This window comes from Sapajus apella, unplaced genomic scaffold (genome assembly GCF_009761245.1).
Source record: "Sapajus apella isolate SASKATOON/1434 unplaced genomic scaffold, GSC_monkey_1.0 scaffold4, whole genome shotgun sequence".
Classification (NCBI taxonomy): Eukaryota; Metazoa; Chordata; class Mammalia; order Primates; family Cebidae; genus Sapajus; species Sapajus apella.
Window position 1 is genome coordinate 11013035 of NW_022436944.1, and position 8233 is coordinate 11021267.

The following is an 8233-nucleotide window of genomic DNA, read 5'->3' on the forward strand; positions in this document are numbered from 1 at the left end:
GAAAAATAAAACTAATTTATGTTTATATGCTAAAATGTTGGTGTTCTAGAGAGTGGCTTTATTAAGATTAATAAAATAGGCAGTGTGCAGTGGCTCATGCCTGTAGTCTTAGTACTTTGGGATGGGCAGATCATGAGGTCAGGAGTTAGAGACCAGCCTGGCCAACATGGTGAAGCCCTATGTTTACTAAAAATGCAAAAAAAAAAAAAAAAAAAAAAGCTGGGCGTGGTGGCAGACACCTGTAATTACATCTACTTGGGAGGCTGAGGCAGGAGAATTGTTTGAACCCAGGAGGTGGGAGTTGCAGTGAGCTGAGATTGTGCCATTGCGCTCCAGCCTGGGAGACAGAGCAATACTCCGTCTCCAGAAAAAAACAAAACAAAACAAACAATAAAACCTCAAGATTAGTAAGATTTTGTAATGATGCTCATAATATTGTGGAGGGGACAGGGATGTCCACCGCTGACTTCAGGTCAATGTTGTAGCTGCTGTCTCACTGTCAGCCCCATCACCCTGTGCCACCTAGAGAATCTGCTCTTTCCTTGGTCCCTAGAAGAGATTGCCTTTGGCCACCACTGATTGGACCAGAAGTAGACACATCATCCAAGGTGATTTGATTGGACAAAGCAGATTGCCCTTGGCTTTAGCCAGAAAGGCCACCTATTTAGTTACGGGCCTAATTCCTCTTTTCCAATCCAGTGCTGTTGGTAACCTCAATCCCAGGAACTGGTCTCTGTGGCTTGGGTCTAGGACTCCAACAGCCTGGACCCATCTAGCAGGCACTTGATCCAGTTTGTGTGGCATGAGAAAGATGATACTGAAACAGAGCTATTATATGAAACGTCCTTTAGTTGGGGAGGCAGGTGGAGGGCACAGTTTCATAATTCCTTTCTAATACCACTATTCAGACTCATTACCGGAATTGCATGTGTGCTAGCATTAGAATCCACAGTTATACTAACATGGGCCATTCTTATAAATGGCAGGCATCTCAGTTTCTTATATTCCTGTAACTTGGGTCTATATGTCTTATGCCTGGAATGACTTACCTTCAGTAAAACATTCAACCCCATGCAGTGGGAACTTGGAGGAATGTACCAGGCCTTGATATTTTCATGGGCCTGTCAGGGAGTATCAGGAATATAAATGCTTACTTCCCTGGAATACAGGCCATTCATCAGTCTGCACAGTGTGAACTAATATTTATGAGTGAGTGAATATGTGTGTGTGTGCACATGGATCTTTGTGTGTTTCGCTCTGTGACTGTTCTTGCCATCAATGCCACCTCCCTCTTACCCACATGGCTTGTTGGAGTCCTTTTATGTTAACACTCTCTGTAAGAAGCCTTCAGCTTGATAGCATTGCTGACTCCTAACAAATGCATCTGACAACAATGCACACTCCTGCCCATTGGTAATCAGAGCAATTACTTAATGAGTACATCTCTATTTCCTTCAGGCTGGACTAATTAAAAGGCTTCCGTGCTATTGCCAAGAAAGGACAGAGTGGGTTTTGTATACTTTTTGGAAAAGCTGAAAACTATCTTTGGGTTCTACATGGAAATATTTTCAGCATTGTGTATAGGATTCTTCTCACTTCTGCCCTTCCAGGGCAGGCTCCATTGTTGGCCGTTGACTGATAAGGCAGGACAAACAGTAGGCCTGCAACTCAAATTTATTATTTTGAAGAGAGGACATCTAAAGCAATAGAACAGTGGTTCTCAAACTTTAGCCCCCATTGTAATACCCTGGGTGCTCTGTTAAATCACTGCCTGCTGGCCACATTCCAGAGTTTCTGATTCAGTGTGTCTGGGAAGGGGCCTGAGAAGTTGCACTTTTTGGTTTTTTTTCTTTTTGAGGCAGAGTCTTTCTCTGTCGCCCCGGCTGGAGAGCAGTGGTGAGATCTCGGCTCCCTGCAACCTCCACCTCCCTGGTTTTAGCAATTCTCCTGCCTCAGCCTCCTGAGTAGCTAGCTGGGACCACAGGTGAGTGCAACCACGCTGGCTAATTTTTGTAGTTTTAGTAGAGATGGGTTTCACCGTGTTAGCCAGGATGATCTCTATCTCCTGACCTCGTGATCCGCCTGCCTCAGCCTCCAAAAGTGATGGGATTACAGGTGTGAGCCACCCCACCCAGCTGAGAAGTTGCACTTCCAAGGTCCCAGGTGATGCTGATGTTGCTGGTCTTTCAGAAAACTGCTATAGAGAAATGTTTTTATTTTCCTGGTTCCGCTGCTCCTTAAGACAGCAAAAACATCACTTTTCTAGTGAGGCCAAGGGAGAGAATCAGCCTTAGACATGATGTTATTTTGCGAAATGGAGTAAGTGCCAAAGGACACTTGATTCAGGTGCAAGGATTGTAAACTTTGAGTTCAAATTCTCTGATTCTCAGTGTTCTCATTCATGGAATAGGGATATGGGCTTTGCTAGACTTCTATGAGGCTATATAGAGTATCTAGTGTAGGGCATGACATGCCCTTATTGCTAAGTGAAGGATAGGCCCATTCTGGTCTCTTCCACTTACCTCTTCTCCCAGATCCCTGGATGGTTTTGAGTGACTTCCTTATTCCTCAGAGCTCATGTAACGCTTGGTGTGATGAATGTCAGGCACAGTTTACTTTATACTACAGTGCACTTGTTAAAAAGATTTGCTTAATGTAAATCATGTCTTAAGATATAAAGGATAAATTATAACTTTTCTATGCACTTTACATGTAGGTAACATTTTAATAAACAGAAAAAGAAAATAGAAAGTTCCAAAATGTACTTTCTTCTATGGAAAAGTGTTAGCACAGGGAGGCAAAAATATGTTGACATAGCACTACTTTTTACATTTGTGCATCAAAAGCTTGAACATACAGTCAGTTTGTACCAAAAGTCTATAGTAAATCTATTTTAAATGAAAGAGCCCATGGCCAGGCACAGTAGCTCACGACTGTAATCTCAGCACTTTGGGAAGCCAAGGCCAGAGGATCACTTTAAGTCAGGAGTTTGAGACCAGCCTGGCCAACATGGTGAAACTCTATATCTACTAAAAATACAAAAATTAGCTGGGCATGGTGGCAGGTGCCTATAGTCCCAGCTACTTGTGAGTCTGAGGCAGGAGGTTTGCTTCAACCAAGGAGGCAGAGATTGCAATGAGTCGAGATCTTACCACTGCACTCCAGCCTGGGCCACAGAGTGAGACTCTGTCTCAAAATAAATAAATAAATAAATAAATAAATAAATAAATAAATAATAAATTTTAAAAAGAGCCAATGATAGAAGAAATTTCTGGAAAGAAGTGTAAAAGAATATGAGGTTAAAGATTAACAGCTAAAAAAAAAAAAAAGAGAGAAAAAACCCCTTACTTTGCCAGGGACATTGTTTGCAATCTCAATTTTCTATGCTCATATCCTCTGCCTTCTCAAATCCTACTGAAGGTTATTAGTTCTGCTTTTAGTGCTAATAAAATAAAATCACCTAAAAAAGAACACCTCTCATAACTACTTCCTACCAAGCTTACTAAGAAACTGTGGTGATTTTAGTTAATCACAATTTTGGGGTCTTTATCAAAGAGCTACATTTTTTGAGCCCTTATTATGTGCCAGACTTTGGGCTATGTTTGCATTCATTGCCTTACATAATTCTCACAACTTAGTAAAAAGGGCACTAAAATTTCCCTCAATTCATAGATAACAAAACCGAAGTCTGGAGAAGGAAATGACTCGCCCAAATTCCTAATTATTGGAGCAGGGCTTCAATTTCAGGCCTGCTTGGCTTTTTGAACATCCACAAGGCCTTCCTAACCTATTCATCTCCTTTCCTCTCTAATCAAGGGACATCAAATGCTGAAAAGATAATTTTGTAAAAATTGAACCAAATAGGACTCAGTTGTCAATGCTCCCTTAGGACAAGCAACCCAGTTCATGAGTCTGGTTTATGTGCCAGTGAAACCTGAGTATGCCCAAAGCTTAGAATCATACTTAGGATATGATAAAAGAAACATTAGACCCCAAAATCTCTGTCATGCCCAAATATCTTCAATCTCTGCCAGGGAGGTGCCTGGCATTTTCTAAAGAGAATACCAAACAACTAAACTTCATAGGATCTCAGCTAGTTGTAACTTCTATTAGGGAAATCTCATCCTTTTAGAGTCAAGGTCTTAAAACTGAAATGAAAAATGAAGGATGATATTTAGAGCTACTTAGTATTCAGTGGTGTAACTTTCCAAACACACACAAATTTAATGCACTTTTGATTGATCCCATAATTACAAAATTTGTTTAAAGCCGTTATATTATCTTCTTATTTGACACAATATGGCACAATTTTGTTATAGAATTGAAAACCAAATAAGACAACTACAGTTGGTAGCATTTCAAAGAAATATTCCCTTTAAGATGAAATCAATCCTGTTTCAAGTTTATTCCCTTGCTTTATGATTGAGGCTCTAGGGGTGTATTTTGCTGAAAAATGTCTTTTTGATTTTTTAGAAATTCTTTAGATTAATATGCAGCCCTCATTGCAAGGCAAATCTAGATCTGCTTTTATGTTTCCTCTTTCCCCAGGCTGCAACTAGTGTCTACCTCTCCAGGAGAGACAGTCCACTCATTCCTGATTGGGGCTTAATATTACAGGTCAGACAGCAAAGAATTCATCACCTTATCATTTAGAGCACGTCATACTTTGTCTATTTACTTTTCTGAATTAATTTCTTTGTTTAATATGTCTGATATCTTGGTCTTGACATTTTGTTGCTGTCTAATTTTAATTCCTGTTCACACACACACACACACACACACACACATTACTCACACCCACTATGCACCATACCATATTATCACAGTTCTCAACATAGCAAGAAAACAACCCAGGGTTTTAACGTATATCTGAGTATAGTTTCAGCATTTATTCCATTTCATTCAAGGCTTTCCTTCATGTCTTTCCTTCTGTTTCTACTTAAAGGGCAGTGGACTTTCCTCTGGTGTTCTAACTACTGGCATGTTTTCAATTCTCCCCTCTCTCCAGTTCTTCTTTCATATATCCAAACATGTTTATTTCTGCATTTCAGTGTATTTCCCAAAGGTAGATTTGTACCCTTCTCCCCATCCTTATGATAACACATGGAGTTGCAGAATAAAATGATAATTTCTAAAAACTTGTTTTTAATACATGTTAGACACCAAACAATTTTTAAACAACTAAGCAATAAAAACTAGCTTCCTATCAATCCCGCAGAACGTGAAGGACACACATTTGTGTTGGCTTTTTAAAAAAGGGAACATCATCACTGTACTTCTGTAGGTTGAGTGTGGACTGTAATTCACTGGATTGAACAGGATGTGTCAATGACAGAAGATTAGGAGCTTTATTGGTAAGAAATGGGAATGTCTTTCCAGGATATTAATTATAATCTAAGTCCAGCTGTTTGCCTTTTGCTCCTCTTAATATTTTGAAAGAAATATGGGCAATATAAATTCCATTGAGTTATCAAGAGAGAATATTATAACACTAGATCGGGGTCAGCACATTGAAGCCCAGAGACCAGACCAGGCCTTCCTTCTGCTTTTGTCAGTACAGTTTTGTTGGAACACAGGGCATCCACTTGTTTACATACTGTCTGGCTGCTTTCATGCTATAGCAGCAGAATTGAGCAGACTGAAATATTTACCATCTGGTCTATTACAGTTTGTCAACCTCTGATACAGATATTCAGAGGTGGTGATATTTTTAAGCCTTTCTTTCCTAAAAAGAAAATGAATCAGTCAGTCAGCCTTGTTCATGAGTCTCAAGGATACACAAATTATAAGAGTTGTTGTTTTAAACTTATCACAACAGGGCAGATTGTGTACAAAAGAATGATCTCTGCCTAGAATTTACAAAGACATTCCATTTTACTCAACCAGTACAATAAAATGCTTCTCAAATAGAGTAAGCATATAATTTATCATTACTTTAGAAAGTAAAGGGGGCACTATTAATAATTATGCTGAAACAGCAAGTATAAACTAGGAGTGTTAAGGCAAACCAAGATGTATATTTACCCTAAAAGGGTACATCAGTGTACCAGATTCAATAAAATCATAATATGAAAGATAAATACACATGGCTTTAAGTTCAGTTCTTCTACTAAAGCATATTCATCTTCAGAATCCTTGTAATGGAATTTTAGCATAACTGTTAGGATACAAATGGATATTTCCAGTTCATATGGGGAGTTAACAGAAAATCTTTGGACCATCAGAAAATATTATGCAGTAATCATTACAGCTTTTGAAGAAAAAATTCAGCTTGAATAATTCTTGCTGTGATTGCCCACCTGGACAATAAGAAAGTAACGAATATAAGTTATCTTATTACTGACACTTTTACTTGTGTCCCAAAAGATTGGCAAGCTATAAAAGAATTGCTTTGAACTTTTTGTCATCTTCTTCAAGGACAGTGTCCTCAGATTGCCCTGTTCCATACTAGCATGATGTGGAGAAGGAAGATGGAGACAACCAAGAGTACAAAGATCCTAAGGGTCATTGTTCAATATCAAGATCTTAAATATTTATCCTCTCTAAACAACTAAACAACTCTAAAGCAAAAATATTCATCGTCCATGACCATTATTCTGCTTTGTTAATATTTTGCAGGAAGATCCCTAATCGAGGATTCATTTTACCCTCAGAAAAGTAATAGAAGATATTGTAAACTGCCATGTATTTTGTAATCTTTAAAGGTATCCTCTCATACTTCTATTCAATGTACGTATGGTTAAAGAAACTTAGTATGTACCTCTTATGTTTGAAGTTTCTAATAGTATTCATAACAACTAACATTTGTATGGTGCTTCATCTTTTACAAAATACTTTCAAATATATTCTCCTACCAAATTTTCACTATATACCAATAAGTCAGTAATGCATGATTATTATTACCTGTTTCTTTTGAATAAAACTAAGGCTCAGAGAGATTAAAGGACTTGTGCAAAGTGACATAGCCAATAATTACTACTACCAGGGTTGGTCTAGACCTTTGAACTCCAAGTCCTAGGCAACTTAACCATATTGTCTTCTAACTTGTTATAAAGTAGTAATGTTATTAATAACTGTGAAAAAAAATGAAAATGTCCTTGACCTATTGGAGAAGAGGCCAAAACAAGCATGAACCTTATTGCAGGTTAGTTACAAATACTAAAGGAAAACTATAGGTATTACAGTTAAATGTTAACTACCCTTGTGGTTTTAGTATAATCGAAGTCGAAAGGGATGAAAAGAAGCTTAACATATAAGTGGTTAATAAATATACAGTAGGCTAGATGCAGTGGCTCATGTCTGTAATCCTAGCACTTTGGTAGGCCAAGATGGGTGGACTGCTTGAGCCCAGGAGTTTGAGACCAGCTTGGGCAGCATGGTGATACCTCATCTCTACAAAACAAAAACAAAAACAAAAATTAGCTGGCTGTGCTAGAGCACACCTGTGATCCCAACCACTACTTGGGAGGCTGAGGTAAGAGTAGCTGGGACCTAGTCTGGGAGCCTGGGAAGTCAAGGCTGCAGTAAGCCGAGATCATGCAGTGGTACTCCAGCCTGTGCAACAGAGTAAAACCTTGCTCAAAAAAAAAAGAAAAAAAAAAAAAAAAAAAGGAAGGAAGGAAGGAAAGAAAAAAAGAAAGAAAAGAAAGAAAGAGAAAAAGAAAGAAAGAAAGAGAGAAAAAGACAGAAAGAAACTAATTATTTCTTAGTTATAATTAATTGAAGTATATTTTGTCCACTGATGTTATCTCCTGGGTATGGCAGCATAGGTGGAAAACATCCACATAACAATGGCTTAAACCAGATTGAAATTTGTTTCTCCAACAAAGGAAGTCTATATGTAGGCAGCTAAGGCCTGCATAGAACCTTAAAGGGTCACCAAATCCCCTTCAACTTTCTATTCTGCCATCCCTAATAATATGTTCCACATTCCAGGAGTTCAAGGTGGTAAACATAGCTACAGCTATAACATCTATGATACAAGAGACAAGAAAGAAGAAGAAAGAAAAGTGCCTCCTCTTGAGGAGACCTCTTAGAAGGTGACACATGATCTTTTGGCTTATATTTGCTGGCAGAACTTTTTCACGTGGCTGAATATAGCTGCAAGAGAGGCTAGAAGATGTCTTTAGCTGGGTCAACTCAAATTAGAGTCTTGTTGCTAGAAGGAAGGGGCTCTGAAGACTATAAGAAAGGGATTGCTATTTGCAGACTAGAATAGACAAGTAGCAATCTC